Source organism: Dasypus novemcinctus, chromosome 24 (genome assembly GCF_030445035.2).
Source record: "Dasypus novemcinctus isolate mDasNov1 chromosome 24, mDasNov1.1.hap2, whole genome shotgun sequence".
Lineage (NCBI taxonomy): Eukaryota > Metazoa > Chordata > Mammalia > Cingulata > Dasypodidae > Dasypus > Dasypus novemcinctus.
This window is the reverse complement of record NC_080696.1, coordinates 47,541,679-47,556,901: the sequence shown is the minus strand read 5'-3', so window position 1 is coordinate 47,556,901 and position 15,223 is coordinate 47,541,679. Positions and strand designations below refer to the sequence as shown.

General features: G+C 53.2%; 1 protein-coding gene across 2 annotated transcripts in view; it reads right to left on the bottom strand.

The window, feature by feature from the left end:
- Nucleotides 1-15,223, bottom strand: part of TOX2 (TOX high mobility group box family member 2) — a 146,359-nt gene that overhangs the window by 96,877 nt on the left and 34,259 nt on the right. The gene's annotated exons all lie outside the window — the stretch shown is intronic.

Here is a 15,223-nt window from a genome sequence, read left to right as displayed (position 1 = left end):
AAAGCCAAGGAGGCTCAGAGAGGTTGGGGAGTTTGCCCAAAGCCACCCAGCCATTTCAGAACCTGGCCTTGACCCCAGGTACCAAAGCCTGTTTTGCAGAAGCTGCTGTTCCTCCTCTCTGCACGGAGGCAAAGATCAAAGAACAAGGATGCACAGCCCTGAGCACAGCCCCAGGCGCGGAGAGATGCACCTCACCGAACAATCGATGCAGCGCACACTGCTCGTGCCTGCCCCAAATCAGGCCCTGCGAACACTCGTTCAGCAGATAAAACACTCTTCAAAGGGCAGAGGCGGCGAATGTGGCAGCTGCGCCGTGGGTTCCTCCAAGAGTGCAGTTTTATGTGGAAGTCTCACGGGGAGATAAACATCAGGACCAGGAAGGCGCTGAGGGGAGGGGAGCCAAGAGGCCTGGCACTGGTGGGAGGGGTGGGGGGAGGACACTGCGTGCGGCCTCAGGCTCAGGACTGGGCTCAGCCTCGGACCCCGGCCCCCTGCGTCCACCTCCAGGCCTGATGGCCTCAGGGAAGCCGTAGCCTAACGGTGGTGATGAATTTTGGCTCCAGGGCCAAGCGGTCTGGATTTGAAACCTGGGCTTACTGCGTTCAAGGTGTGCAATTTTCAGCCAAGTTACTATATCTCAGTTTCCTCATCTGGACCATGGGACTAATTGTCATTTGGATTAAATAAATTAATATACCTAGAGTGCTGAGATCACTGCTGGTCATAGAGAAAGCACTAAATATTAATAACCGTTAGCTATTACTTACCGTATAACCTCCAACAGCCCTGCAAACTTTCTATAATTACCCTCTTCTAGACAAGAAGAAATGGAGTAGGGCTTCCTGCAAACCTCCGAGCTCCACAGCATGGGAAAGGCCACTGATGCCTCAGCCTGCCAGATGTAACTTGAAATAAAAATCATAAATTAAAATCTTTGTAAGAAAGTCCAACTGAGGGCTGATTTTCCCCAGGATGATGGCTCTTGTGCTTTATTCCTGAAATATGACATACCAAGTTCTCTCCAAAAAAGGTTTTCCTCCTTACTGGTGCTCAGGCTTTGCTGGGGCCTAATGTGCATCCTTATATTGCCTACCAGGTACCCCAGTGCTACGATGGAGGCCCAGAGAGGTCAGGGGAGCTGCCGAAAGCCACACAGCCAGAACGTGCTCAAGCGGAGTCTGAGATCCGGGCTGCTGGACCCCACATGCCCCACACTGGTTTCCGGCTGTGTGACCAGGAGAGGTGGCCTCACACCTCTATGCCTGGGTCCTTCCTTACCTGGCAATGAATGGGGGACAAAGGCCTGAGCATGGGCTGCCAGGGAGGCTGGGGATGTGCTGGTGAGCTGCTGCAGAACCCACCTCCCTGCCCCTAATAAGAGCCGGTGGGACGGTGCTGCTTGCTCTTATCAACGAAAAACAAGAGGCGACTAAACAAGAGCTGTCACGGCAGCTTCCGTGGCCGAGGGCTGCCAGGCGTGGGGACTCTGGGCAAGGAAGGTGGCCCTGCTCCCATTTCACAGATGAGGAAGCTGAGCCTGCCCACCTCTCCGACCTGCACTCTACAGGGCTGTGGCCGTGAGCCACGTGTGCAGGATACACACCAGCTCTCAGAGGCTCAGAATGAGAAAAAAGGAATGTGAAATACATCACCAATAATTTTTATATTCCATGTTGAAGTGATAATATGCTGGATATACTGGGTTAACTGGAACATATTTAAATCTAATTTCAGCTGTTTACTTTTTTCAATGAAGAGGATTTCAAATGACATATGCGAGCTGTACTGAGCGCCTACGGGACACGCTGGTCTGGATGCTGTCCCAGTTGCCCTCAGCTGCAAACCCAGTTCTTCAGAAGTCCTGGGCTGGAGCCCACATAAGCCCCACCCGGCACCTGAAGGCCCTCCGTTAGGGATTTGTTGCAGACCCAGAAGCTCAGGGATTGAAGAGTCCATACCAGCGAGAGCTGATTCCAATTCTCCATGGCACTTACGAAGCGAGTCCCAGGGAGGAAGAGGGGTCCAGAGAGGAGAGGGAGTTGTGCAAGGCATTCGCTCCCTCAGCACAGGCTCACTGGGGCCCCCCTCTGTGTGGGACCCTGGTCTGGGGTCTGGGGATATGCCAGAGAACAAAATAAAACAAAACAAAACAAACCTGCGCCCACGGAGCCACAGCCCAGCCCAGGGCTCTGCAGGCTGGGGGAGCGTGGGGGGCATGGAGGATTCCTTGTCCCGCTAAGTCACCCTGGGGGCTGGGACAGCTGGACTCAGCACCGGCCCCACGCCTTCCCATGGTTGACCCTGATCACAGAGCACAGCGATGCCAGTGCGAAGACCTGCCAGGAGATCCAGGATCGACCCAGTGCTGACCCACTTCCAAGATGACCTGTGAACCTCCTGTCTGACCCACCACCCCGCTGTGCATTAGCCAGCTGCACCTGCCCAGAAGGTCCAACGGGCAGGGGCAGGGGAGCCTGATGGGTAGAGCACGGTTGCCAGGCAGGCCTGTGCTCTTCACATGCTGTCTACATAACCACAGATTTATGGCAAAAATTATCCCCTCTCAGCTCCATTTAAAGCCTTATGGAGCTCGCTCCCATCCCCGATTATAAATCTAATTGCACATTCCAAACAGACAAGCGCTCATTAAGCTTTAATTATGCACATGTTGTTTTCAACAAACATTTTCATTTGGCCGCTGTGAAGGGAATGGTTCCAAGGGGGCTGCAGACGCTGCCTGCTGCGAGCCAGAGCTGGGGCCGGGGAAGTGGGTCAGGGTGTGGCCAGATGAAGCTGCCCGAGGGGCAGGGACAGCGCCCCGTCAGTGTGGGCTCGTGATTTTGATGACCTTCCACCTGGCCTCTGCCGTGGGAGATGACAACCTGCGTGTTCTCAGCCAGCCCCACCTGCACCCCACAGTTTCTGCTAAACTGGTGCCAATTGGCCTTGGGGATGGGGAGGGAGGAGAGAGACCCATACTCCCTGCCTTGAAAGATAAACAGTCCCCACTAGGAGATGGTGTCTTCAAAGCCTCTGACTTGCCCCTGCTCCCACCCAACCCTGCTGCGCAGCTGGAGCTATCTTTTCCAGAATGATCTTCCATTCCCTCATTCGTTCACTCATTTATTCCACAAATGCTTACTGAGCATTGACTTTAAGTAAAGCACCGGGTCAGGCAGTGAGGTCTCGCCCAGCCCCACTGGGGAAGAGTCCAGATTCTTTACCTCAGCATTCCAGGGTCTTGGCAATGGGACCCCCCACCCCCACTGATCCCACCGTGTTCCTGCTTTTCCAAGACCCCCAGGTCTCTGCATGGATGCACCCTCTCACATTTCTAAGCCTCTGCAGCTGCCATTCTCCGCCCCCACGCCCCCACCCCCATAACTCCCTGCTTTCTCTTCCATGCAGTTAACACCCATTCACTCCCACGCATCGGCCATTGCTTCGCCCACTTCTGCCCAATGCAGAGCGGGGGCATCTATTTAAAGCACTGACTGGACCACCACACTGTAACCACCTGTCACCTGTCTGGTTCCTAAGATGTCCCCGAGGTACCATCTGCTCCCACGGTTGAAAGAGGGACACTGTCCCCTTCATGGCTTTGAATAAAGCCTTCTCCACTCGGAGCCTCAGTTTCTCCATTTGTACATGAAGGGGGTGAGTGGGTGAGGCCCTCCTCTGGGCCCGTAGGCACTTCGGTGTGTTTCAAGTTTTGTGCTTGTCCAGGAGCTCAACTTTTCTCTTCCCACCTGAAAAGGGGCCTTGAAGGCACCGACCTCGCTTTTTGCAAAGGCTCAGCCGGGACCACCGAGGCATGCCTCTAACGTGCAAGTGGCGCAGGCCTGCCCAGAGATGCGGGGGTGGCGCGAGCCCGGGGCCACTCCCTAAAGAGCTTCTGTAAACACAAGCAAGTGAAATAAACGTCTGCTTGAAAGTGGAAATCAGGATCCATTCAGCGTCTGTACCTATTGTTTTGGGGTAAGTTTCCTGGAAACAGACTCTGGAAGTGAAACTGGCATCTAGGAAGTTTAAGGGAAGCAGGGCTGTCGGAGGGAGAAGGTGGACTGCGATGCAGTTACAAAAGAGGCCTCAGCCTGTCCCCGGGGCAGCTCCAGAGCTGGGTGCCCCTCCAGAGATATCCCGGTCTGAAGGCGGGGTGCTGAGTCTTAGTGTCACTGTATGGGGCAGCCACCGGGTCTGGTCTGCCGGGAGGACACACGACCCTGAGTAAACATCCCTCCAGCCCCCAGCAGGCAACACCTGGAGAGAGACACAGCTGTGGAATGAGCGTCTGGGTACCGTGCCACAGCATCCTCTACCGCTGGGATCATTTATTCATGTTAACTCGTTTACACAGCACGTCTATAGTACTTACTATTGTCCAGGCACTCTTTTAATTGATTTGCAGATTTAACTTACTTACTCCTCACAACAACCTTACTGGTAAGTTACTGTTACTGGGTTCCCATTTTACAGATGAGGCAGTTGAGGTCAAGTGAGGTTAAGATGCTTGCCCAAAGTTAGTAAGTGGCTGAGTCAGGATTCAAACCTGGGAAGTCTAACTCCAGAGCCCGGCCTCTAAGGACTGGACGTTCTATATCTGCCATTTCCAAGTGTTCCCTCATGAAGCGTGGGGTTGCCCAGCTCTGAGCTTCCCCCCTGAGGCCGCGCTGCGGTTGGCGGTCGAGAGCCTTGGGCTGCCCGGCCCCAGCAGTATTTGTGTTTGACAATTATCTAGCATCGGAGCGGTTGGGAACAAATCCCAAAACTGACTCTTGCCAAAGCCACACGAGTGTATGTCGGAGGAGACTGTGGCATGCAGAGAGCGAGTGCGGTTGAGACAATGAGCAGCAGATGATTTGGGAGATATTTTTTCCCCAGTGCTACAAAACAAGCCCTCAATCATGCCACAAAGAGCTTGTATTGTTGGAGGGGAAATATGTCAACAACAGCATTCAATCGTGGGGTGGTTAAAAAAATGAAAAGAAAAAAAAAATCTTTTGAAATTGTAATTTGACCTAGAAAGGGTTTCTAGGTCACCTGAACTTGGCACTTAAGCATCTGACCCCAAAATCTTAACACAGCCCAAGTGCCAACTTCTCTTCCTTCTGTCAGTAGCTGATAAGGCAGGAGCTGGTACTTGTAAACTCTGTTAATATATTTGTAAGTGTCTTGTTGAAGTCAGTCTTTGCCTTCAGCTCCAGGCTCTGCACTTGGCGGCAGTGCGGCCGGGAGCAGGGCATCCCGCCCTGTGATCCTCAGACTCCACCCCTGTAAGATGGGAATGAAGCTGGTCGGAGTGTGTGCACTGCCTGGCAATGAACTTCGCATGGGTGGTGCCCTACAAAGCTAGCTCATGGGCTCTCTTTTTTGCTCTCCAACCCCCAGGCCCCAGATCCGGGGTCTCCCTGGGGACCCTGCAGCACAGGGGCCAGTAGGGCAAGGGAGGTTGCTCTGTCTTAATGGGCCTTTACTCCCTCCCACCCCCTAAAAGAGAGCAAACCATGCTCCAAGGCACAGTGTCAGAGTTATTCTAATTCATCTTCGCTATCCAGCCACCCAGTTCAAGATCAGTCATGGGGTCTCGGAGCTGACAGGGCCTCAGAAAGCTTCTAAGTATCCCACTGGGGAAACTGAGGCCAGGAGTGGCAGATGGTCTACAGTCACTGGCACTGGTATATCCAGGATTATGGCCACCATGCTGTGGGGTCTCCTGAGCCTGTGCCTCCGGAGGAAGCTGGGTTTAGCTCAGGTACTGGCAGAGCATGCCCAGCATCCCTGCCCCTCCCGATGCCTGACCTGAGGGTATGGCCGGCCACCTGCCAGGCTCTGAGGGGGGCCAGGCACCAGCACTGATGCCACTTGGGGGTGACAAGGCCCTAAGGTGGAGACAGGTCAGGTGAGGGCAGTTGATGTGCACCTGCCAGGTAGAGGAGCCAGAGTGGGCCAAGGTGAGGCAGCTGGGAGAGCAAACAAACTGGGGCGGCGGGGTTGGGGGTGTCTACAAGTCATGGGGGCGAGCGTGCGTGTCAGTAGGGGACTGAGCAGGGAGAAAGTGAACAATATTTAAAATACTATTCCTAAAAAAGAAGAGTAGTGGCAGCGGGGCCCTGTTTGTAAAACGACAATTAAAGCGGTGTGGTAGTGATATAAAAAATAATATAAATCAGTGATACAGAGGAAGCACAGAATGAGACTCAGGTATAAAAATGTATAATATGAATAAGGAAGGCACTTACTATATATTTGGTGGTGTGGTAAGTGCTTTACATATGATTATTTCACTTAACCTCTGCACACAATCCTGTGAGGGAGAGAGGATCATCCTGTTTTACAGAGGAGAAAATAAGCCCAGACCATTTAAGCAACATGCTCAAGGGCTGCACAGCCAAAACGCAGGAAAGCCAAAATCACAACTCTGCCAAAGCTCATGCTCCTAGCTACTGTTTTGTCTCTCCTTTGGGTAACAAAGAGACAAAGATCAATGATTTAATAAGCAGAATGGGGGGGGGGGGAAGGGTTATCCTGTCCCTTTTTAAGAACAATGAGTTAGCTTAGATAGCCACCCACTGAAATGCAAAATCCAAACTGATTAAAGAGTGTAGCATAAAAAGTCATGTTATAGGGAAATGATCAGAAAACAGAAGAGAAATGTTTCTCAGGTCTATGGAAGTCGGGTAGCTTCCGCAGCCCTTGAAGCAATCACCAAGGAGGAGAGATTGACAGATGCAAATATATATGCATTAATATCTCCTCTGGAAGGAAGCATAATAAAACCAAAATGAAAAGGACATCAGACTAAGAAAATAGCAGCCCCAACTATGAGACAGTTCAGATATATGATGCAGAAATGGCTCAGTCAAATTAAACAGAAAACGAGACACCGACAGACAAAAAGGCACAGGAGAAAAGCAGAAAAGTCATGCCAGGGGCAATATACCAAGAAACAAATACTGAGGGAAAATGTGCACTTGATTCCATGGCAAGGGGAGAAATGGGCATGGAAGCAAACCTACCATGAAGAAGCTGGTACCTTCCACGCCTCTGCTGGCATGGACGACCGTTTCTAGCCTACTGGAGCGCAAGATGGCTGCTGGCCTTGGACAGACGGTGCGCCAGCAGCGGGGTGGACGGGGGCCTCCACAGACGTTCCTGCTGCCTCAGGAGTCACCCCCTGCCCACACGGCCCGCCTGTCTCAAGCACTCTCAGTCTTGCTTAAAACGGCCGGGATGGCAGCAGAGACACACAGGGCAAAATCTTCTTTCTCCTGAGGCTTATGGCCTAGTGAGGGGTAAGTAAAATGGGAGCCAGGACTAATGGGAGCCCACGGGGTGGGAGAAAACGGACAAGGAAGACTCCACGGAGGAGGCAGCTACTAAGCAGACCCACCTGCGGGATGATGGAATTAGCCAGGTGAGGGGACAGGGCACAGGAGGGCAGCGAGGGGCAGTGGCCTGGGGGTGGAGAGAGACGGAAAGGCAGGTGGGGCCTTCCCGAGATGGGGCTTCCAGGGCTGCTCTGGGGTGCCGAGACTGAAGCCCAGAAGGTGAACTGCACTTGAGAAAGAGGCCTTTGGCTTCGGGATGGAGACGGGGTGGAGAAGGTAGGACACTGCAGCCTGTGCAGGAAGCCAGGCCGAAGGCGCCCTGCCGCCCCGGGCCGGGAGCAGGCCTCTGAGCAGGGCCTGGGCAGGGAAGAAGCATTTGATAAAGCATCAATAATTTTAAAAGTATGGCAGTGACTCAAAAACAGAAATTCATACTGATGGCTAGGAAGGGGGACGGGTTTGGAGCCAGAAGAGAACCACAGCAGCCTCCAGTGTGGTTTCCAGAATACAGAGCTGAGAGTCTGAGAGATGAATGAAAGTTGCCAAGAGCAAGGGATCACCCAGGAGTCAGAAAGGGGGTGACTCACGCAGCACGCAAACCCCGATTTCCTCTCCTTGGTCACACGCTTCCTTCTGATTTCTTTTTCTGATGATTCATAAGAAAAAAAAAATTGCCCCATTTAAATTCATACCAGAAAGCTTGAGCACCTGGGTTCTCCCTGCCCCAAGCTTTAACCTCTGCCCCTGAGCCAGCAAAACCCAACTTAACCCCAGGTGACTAAGAAGGTGCTGGCTGCCAAGAAATTGAGAGGAAGCCAGAGGTTTCGACTCCTTGCTGGTTCTCAGCAGCATCTGTGGGCCCAGGCGGCCGTCGGCAGCAGCTTGCATCCACGGGTGTACGGTCCCTTAGCCGGAACCCGAGGGCAGGGCCCTTCAGAATTCAGAATTTGTTCGGATTTCGGAAAAGCAATGAAGTGCGGAGTCCGCAAATTATACCTCGATGGGGTCTGGGCAACACCAGTAATCAAACATGTTCATACTTCTGCAGCTGAATGTATGAATATTCAGACAAGTGGGTTAAATAAAGGGTATAAATAGCCCCATGTCATTTCAGGTCAGGTTTGGGGGCCAATTGAGTTTGCAGCGTATTTACAGAATAACTTTCGGTTGGCAGAGCATTTTGGATTTCAGATAAGGGAGCTGGGAACCGACTCCAGCACCCACTCTGGTCCAGGCCCACGGGTCCTGGGCCCTTGTACACCCATTTTACCAAAAACCTAAAGGAGCTTGCCCGAGTCTCACAGCTATTGCGAGAACAGGAGGCAAAGCCAGGTCTCCATCTTCCTGCAACCCTGGTGTATCCTCCAGGCTGCTGAAATGCCAGGCGGTGCTCAGGCTATTTTAGCAGTTACAGGGGATGTGGAGGCAGGGACGTGGGTCAAGACCAGGTGCTGGCTGCTCTGGTGGCTGCTTGGGGGGTCCCCACACAGGGTCTGTCTCCCGCAGAGGTCCAGAGCTCCCTGCATGCTCCGTGCCCAGGCCCCATGACCCCCCTCCACAGACGTTCACCGGGCGCCCACCACAGGCCAGGCCCTGTCCTGGGGGCAAGGATACATCGGGGAGCAAAGCAGATGCCGTCGCAGGCCCCCAGGGTCACTGTCCACTGCGGGAGGGACACATGAGAAACACACACAAGTGACCGAAAATTGTGATAAAGGCTGTGAAGCAAACCAAGACAGAGGACAGGGAAACCCCACTTTAAAAGGTCTCATTTAAGCTGAGTGAGCCCTGGAGGAAGAGAAGGAGCCATCCAGGCAAAAAGTAGGGCTGTGAGCACTTCAAGCAGAGGCGGCAGCAAACGCCGAGGCCCCGAGGCATGCTGGGGGAAGAGCGCAGGAGTCTAGAAGCAGGAGGAGGGGAGCAGTGGCCAGGGATGCATCAGGGAGGTCAGCAGAGGCCAACGCCCATGGGCTCCGGAGGGCCATGGGAGGGGATCTGGATTTTATCCCCAATGTGGGCTCCTTGGAGGGTTTGTGTGAGGGAGTAACAGGCTCTGATTTATATTTTAGGGGACCATTCTGGCTGCACGTGGAGGATGAATTCCAAGAGAGAAGGTGGAATTCACTCTGAGTCTCAGTTTTCAGAGCAGGTGGAAACTCAGGGTTTGAGCACCTGCTTTCCATATACGAGGTTCTGGGTTCAATCCTTGGTACTTCCTTAAAATAAAAGGTGAAAGAATAAAGACTGGGTTTTCCCACCTTATCACAGACCAGGAGAGCCCAGCCACACGTCACCCATAAGCCCCGCCCCCTGCCCGAAATCCTGCCAAGGCGCCCGCTGTCCTCAGGGTGAAGACTCGCTCTTTCCCCTGGGTCCGCAGCCCTGCGTGACCCGGCCCCTGCCGATGTCTCCAGCCCGGTCCTCACCACTAGTCCTGGAAACTGCCAGGGTCCTTGGCTTAGCCCGGAAGGTCCCTGTGCTTTGGCATTGCTTCTAGTCTCCCCTTCCTTTCTATTAACGTTCGACAAGCCCTATCCCAAATAACAAGGATTGAAAAAGTGGCTGAGTGCGCGCAAGTGTGTGTGGGCCATTTTGGGAGGTGTGGGAGGTGGAGGATGATGTTAAGAACTGACTCTAAGGGAGTGGGAGTAACTCAGTGGTTGAGCACCTGCTTCTCACATTCAAGGTCCCAGGTTCAAGCCTTAAAAAAAAAGACTAACTGTGCAAGAATCCCTAACAGACGTGCAACAAGAATACAGGTCTGTCTGCCGGGAGGTCAGCGAAGGCTTCCATGCACTGAGTTTCAAATTATTTTCTGATTTAAGGTCAGGTGACATATTTGTTTCCTATTGATGCTGTAATAAATTACCATAAACCAGGTGCCTTAAAACAATGTAAGTTTCTCCTCTTACAATTTGGGTGGCCAGAAGTCCACATTAGTTTTAATGAATGCTTGGGGAGAATCCATTTCCTTGCCTTTTCCAGATTCCAGTGGCCGCCTGCGTTCTTTGGCTTTCGGCCCCTTCTTCCATCTACAAAGCACGTGACTTCAGTCTCTGCCTCCATCACTGCCTCTTGTGCTCTGATTCCTCCTGTGTCTCTCTTATAAGGACCATTGTGATTATGTTGGGCTCACACAGATAATCCAGAATTGTCTCCCTTTATTAAGATCCTTAATTTAATCATATCTGCAAAGTACCTTTTGCCCTATAAAGTAACATGGACAGGTTCTGGGGATTAGGACATTGGTTCTATTTTGTGACCAGTATTCAGCCTAACATAGGCGAGGTCCATCAGGCTATATTAAGTATCTCAGGTTCCCCACATGCAGAGGGGTAGGGAAGGATTTGCCCACTGTAGTAGACTTTACTACTGCTCCCCAATAACTGGCTTTCCTTCCCTTCCCAGCTTGTGCAAGTCCACACCTTACACCTGCCCACCTGAAGCCCCATCCTTTACCATTTCATGGGCCACCTGTCTGGTTTAGGCCAATGGACTGTGGGCAGAAATGACACTGGCCTCTTTCTGGGTGGAAGCATAGGAAAGTACAGACACTATCTCCAGGCTCTCTCTGTAGGGCCAGCGATGTTCCAGATGGCCAAGACTCAATCAACCTATGGCCTTGAGTTACTCAGTGGAGCAGAACCCAGCCCTCTACTTCTCTGATGTCATGGGACATGCAGTAAGAACAAAAATTAACCTGTGTGTGATAAGCAACTGAGATTCGGGGAGTTGTTTCTTACTACAGCATTACCCAGCCTAACCTGACTAATAAACTCAGTTGCTCTACCATGAGCCAAGCATTTTACATGCACTCCACGTAATCCAAGTGAGTGCAATGATCTACTCCATTGTACAGTTGAGGAAACCGAGATACAGAGAGGTGAAGATAAAGACCACACAGTTAGGAAGTGGTACAGCCAGGATTCAAAGCCGGAACAATGGTTCCAGAGCCCAAGCTCTTAACTGCTCCAAGGGCCTCTGCTACAAGGCACCATAAGCTTCCAGGCCCTTCTCTGGCCCCATAGAGGTGTTGCCCCAGAGGTGAGCAGGTTCTGATTGATGCAGATGAATCCTGGGGCCAGAATCCTGGTGATACTGTGAGCCCATCCCTGGGCCCTGCAGCCCTGGGACAAGACACCCAAGCAAATCCAGCCTGCCTTCTTCTGAGTGCTGGACTGGCTTTTATTCCTCACTCTCCATCCATTTACTCATGCCTATTTAGTGAGCACCTACTTTGTGCCAGACACTCTCCTGGGAACCTGGGAAAGAGCAGTGAACAGAGATCCCCCAAGTTTACCTTCTAGCACCGGAGACAGAAAATGAAAATAAACATAGCAAATAAGTAACAAATAGTATGTTAGCGTAGACACTGGAAGAAAGAAAAAGTTGAGTGGAGAAGGTGAACTGGGAGTGGCAGGGTGGAAGGTGAGTACATTTAAATAGGGTGGCCAAGTTGGGCCTCACTGAGAAAATGACAGTCAAGCAAAGACTTGAAGGAGGCAAGGAAGTGAGCGAGCAGCTATGCGGGGAAGAGCATTCTATGCCGGCAGGAACAGCCTGTGCTAAGCCCATAAGGTAGAGGTATGCCAGTATGCCTAGGTCAGCAAGGGGCCCAGTGAGGTGGAACAAGGGGGAGGGGAAGGGGAGGCCAGAGGGGGCACCACTTCTGCCTGACTCTGGGGCACATAATAACTGACTTGGGGCTGCATCTGTCCCAGAGGGGGTGAGGAGAGAGAGAGAGAGAGAGAAAGAGAGAGAGAGAGAGAGAGAGAGAGAGAGTGTGTGTGTGTGTGTGTGTGTGTGTGCAAGCGCAAGCCCCGCAGATGGCATCGAGATTACCGGCCCCAGAGAGAGGAACAGGCACTTTTTCCGCTGGCCTTATCTGATGCTGCGGTCCCGGAGCCAGTGAGGGCTGCTCAGCGCGCATCCGCGAGCCTCAGCCGGGCCTGGGAGCAGCTGACATCCGCTCTACCTGCCGCTGCTTCCTGTGGCTTCGGCAGCTCAGGTTGCCCGGCGGCTGCTATTTTTGCTCCTGTTTGGGCTTCTACGGAGGCTCTTCTGTGCTCAGAACCCCTCTGGGGTGTGCTCTCCTGGAGGCCAAGTGGAGGGGGCACGTAAAGGTTCTGAGTGCCCTGTGGGAACTCGCTGACCATCGAGTGGGAAAGAGGAGGAAACGTGCTCCATGTGTCATCTTGTCAATCCTCATACCCTCAAAAGCTCAGAGAGGTTAGGTGGCTGGCCCAAGGCCACACAGCCAAATCCCTTCGCAGGCTGAGGATTCTAATCCAGTCTGTCTAGGAATGAAGACCCTTAATTGGGAGGGAGTTCTTTGCTATAACTGCCTAAATTGGTGTTAGCCAAGCAGAGGCTTTGTGTTTATTCAGCCTGCTGGTAGGCGTTGAAATCATTGCATGTCACTCGGATCCAGGCCTCTAGGAGTACGACAGCATGGACGGAGAGGATTCAGGGAAAGGGCCCTGGTCCAGGAGGAGAGAGAAAAGGCTCCTGGAAAGCAGGGACATGAGGGTGCTGTCTAGAAGGGTAAGCAGGACTTTGAGGGGTAGAGAAAGCATGTCTGGACAAAGGAGTCTGTGTATACAAAATCTGTTCCAAGCTGGCCGTGCAATTAACTCCTCTCCCAGTCCAGTATCCACAGAAATGACCAGACACAGAGGAATTAATATCGCCAGGGACGCAAAGCAGACTGTGACCCCACTTTTGAGCACCCTAGGAGAAGAAAGAGCTCACAGAGCCTTGATTGCAGAGCACAGGGTGAGCGCCCCAGATCATCCGGGGGTTCTGGAGGTAGAAGCTGGCATAAAAGATGAGAGCAGACAGGTGCCCAGAGCCCCGGGAGCAGAGCAGGGGAGGCTGTGGCACCAGGAGGGTCGCAGAGCCTGCTGCTGCTGTGGGAGGAACGGGCTCTAAGGGGGAAGAGCGGGAAGGCACGGGAGGGGCACCTGCCGTCACCCACGTGTCCCTACCAGGTGGATTAGCTGCAGGGAGTGAGGCAGAGAGGGCAGTCGAGGTGACGCCAGACCTACAGCCTAAGCAGAGGGGTGGACGGTCGGGGTGTTGAGGTACACGAGATGGGAGGAGCACGTCTGGAGGCGGGCAGCGTGGCTCAAGGGAAGGGCTGCTGTCTCCTCCAAGCCCCCTGCAAAGCCCCGCGGCCTGGCTCTATGACCACCCCATCTTTAAGGGGCTGCTGCCCAGGGAGAGCGGGTCACCCAAAGCCTTACAGCTAGAAAGCCCACGAGCCGTGCCGGGAGACCCAGGCCTGAGGCTCACCGCCGCGCCCCAACAGTGCGGGCCCCAAGGCCCTCCCTGGAAAACGGGAGGGTCCGGGAGAAGCTCGAGAACCCACTCAGGGTTTTGCCTACAATTGCCCACACATGTCAGGCCCCCTTTGTGGACAGAGAGTACGACCCCTGGCGCCCCTAGGGCCCCTGAGGCAATCTCCATGGATGGCACAAGCATCCCAGGTGTGCCCTGAGCTGCCTCCTGGGAAACGCCACATCCTGCCTCCGATTCCAATTTCATTAATCACTGGTTTGCTAATACACGGGGCAGCAGTGGGGAGTCATCACCGGGGCTAATAATTGCGGAAAGGAAATTAATTTCAAACACAGAGCTCACCCTCCTCTGGAGGTCCCCCCCATACCCCTAATTTCCAACATGGAGTAGACTAGCAGGGGCTGGCGGGAGCAGTCTGAATTATTTTCCTGAGAGAATCAGAGGCCAAAGCAGGCAAAAAACTCGTCCAAGATCATACAGCAATGACACAGCAGGATGGGCCCCATAACTCAGCCTTCCCACTCCCTGAGAATTCTGTCCCATTTAATCTTCCTAACAATCTCCTCTTTTGTAACTGAAGAGGCTCTGGCTCAGAGAAGTGAAGTGATCTGCCTGAGGACATACAGCAAGCAAGGAACAGAGCCATGGTTCAAAGCCAGGTTTTAACCTGGTCTCAACTATAACACCCCAGACAAGGGGGCTTCTCCGCAACCCCCTGCTCTCTCCCCGCTTCAAGACGACAAGCTCCCTTCCAAGTCCTTCCTCCCCAGCCAACAGGTCATCAAGAGCTGTCTGAGCCCTGCTTTGCGGCTAACCCCCCGAGACCCTGCCTGCCCAATGCTGGTGCATGGTGTTCAACAAGTTGTTGAGAAGATCAATAGAACAAGAGAGTCAGTTCTGTTTCAAGACGGCCAGAAAGTCCCTGTAATTAACTCCTCTGCAAGTCAAGTACCATGGAGATGGCCAGACACACAGAGAAATTGGCAGCCAGGGCTGTACAACATACTGTGGCCCCAAGTCAGAGTGCCCTAGGAAGAGAAACAGCTCCCAGAGCCTCTGACTGGGGGGGGGTAGGCACAGCGGAGGGTGCCCCAGATCACACTCACACGTGTGCATGCACACACGTCCACACTGAGCCCTGTGGTCCCCTCCTGAGCATGGGCAGGTGCTCTGGGTCACTTGTCTGTTCATTCGCTCAGCATCTACGGAGGTCCTACCACAGGCTGGGCAAAGTGGGAGACCCCATACTTGTGTGTGTGCATGTGTGTGCTTACATCAAAAGGTGGGGAGGAGGGGACCATTACCCCCAATTTATGGATGAGGAGACCGAGACTTAGGGGGCTTAAAGAACTCGTCCTGTGTCACAGTATGAATCTGTGGCAGAACGGAGACTTGAATCCAGGAACTAAGCCAGACCCTGGTACACAACAGTCACCAGTGGCCGGCTGGCTCCAAAGCCTTCCCCAGGAGACCGTGCCTGCTGCTGGATTCTCCGCCCATTGCGCAGAGCGCGGAGGTCACGGGGAGCCACGGAAGCTGCTGTTTCGTTGTCTCTCTCGGTTCACCTGGAATATCCCAAACGAGGGAAGGCAGGC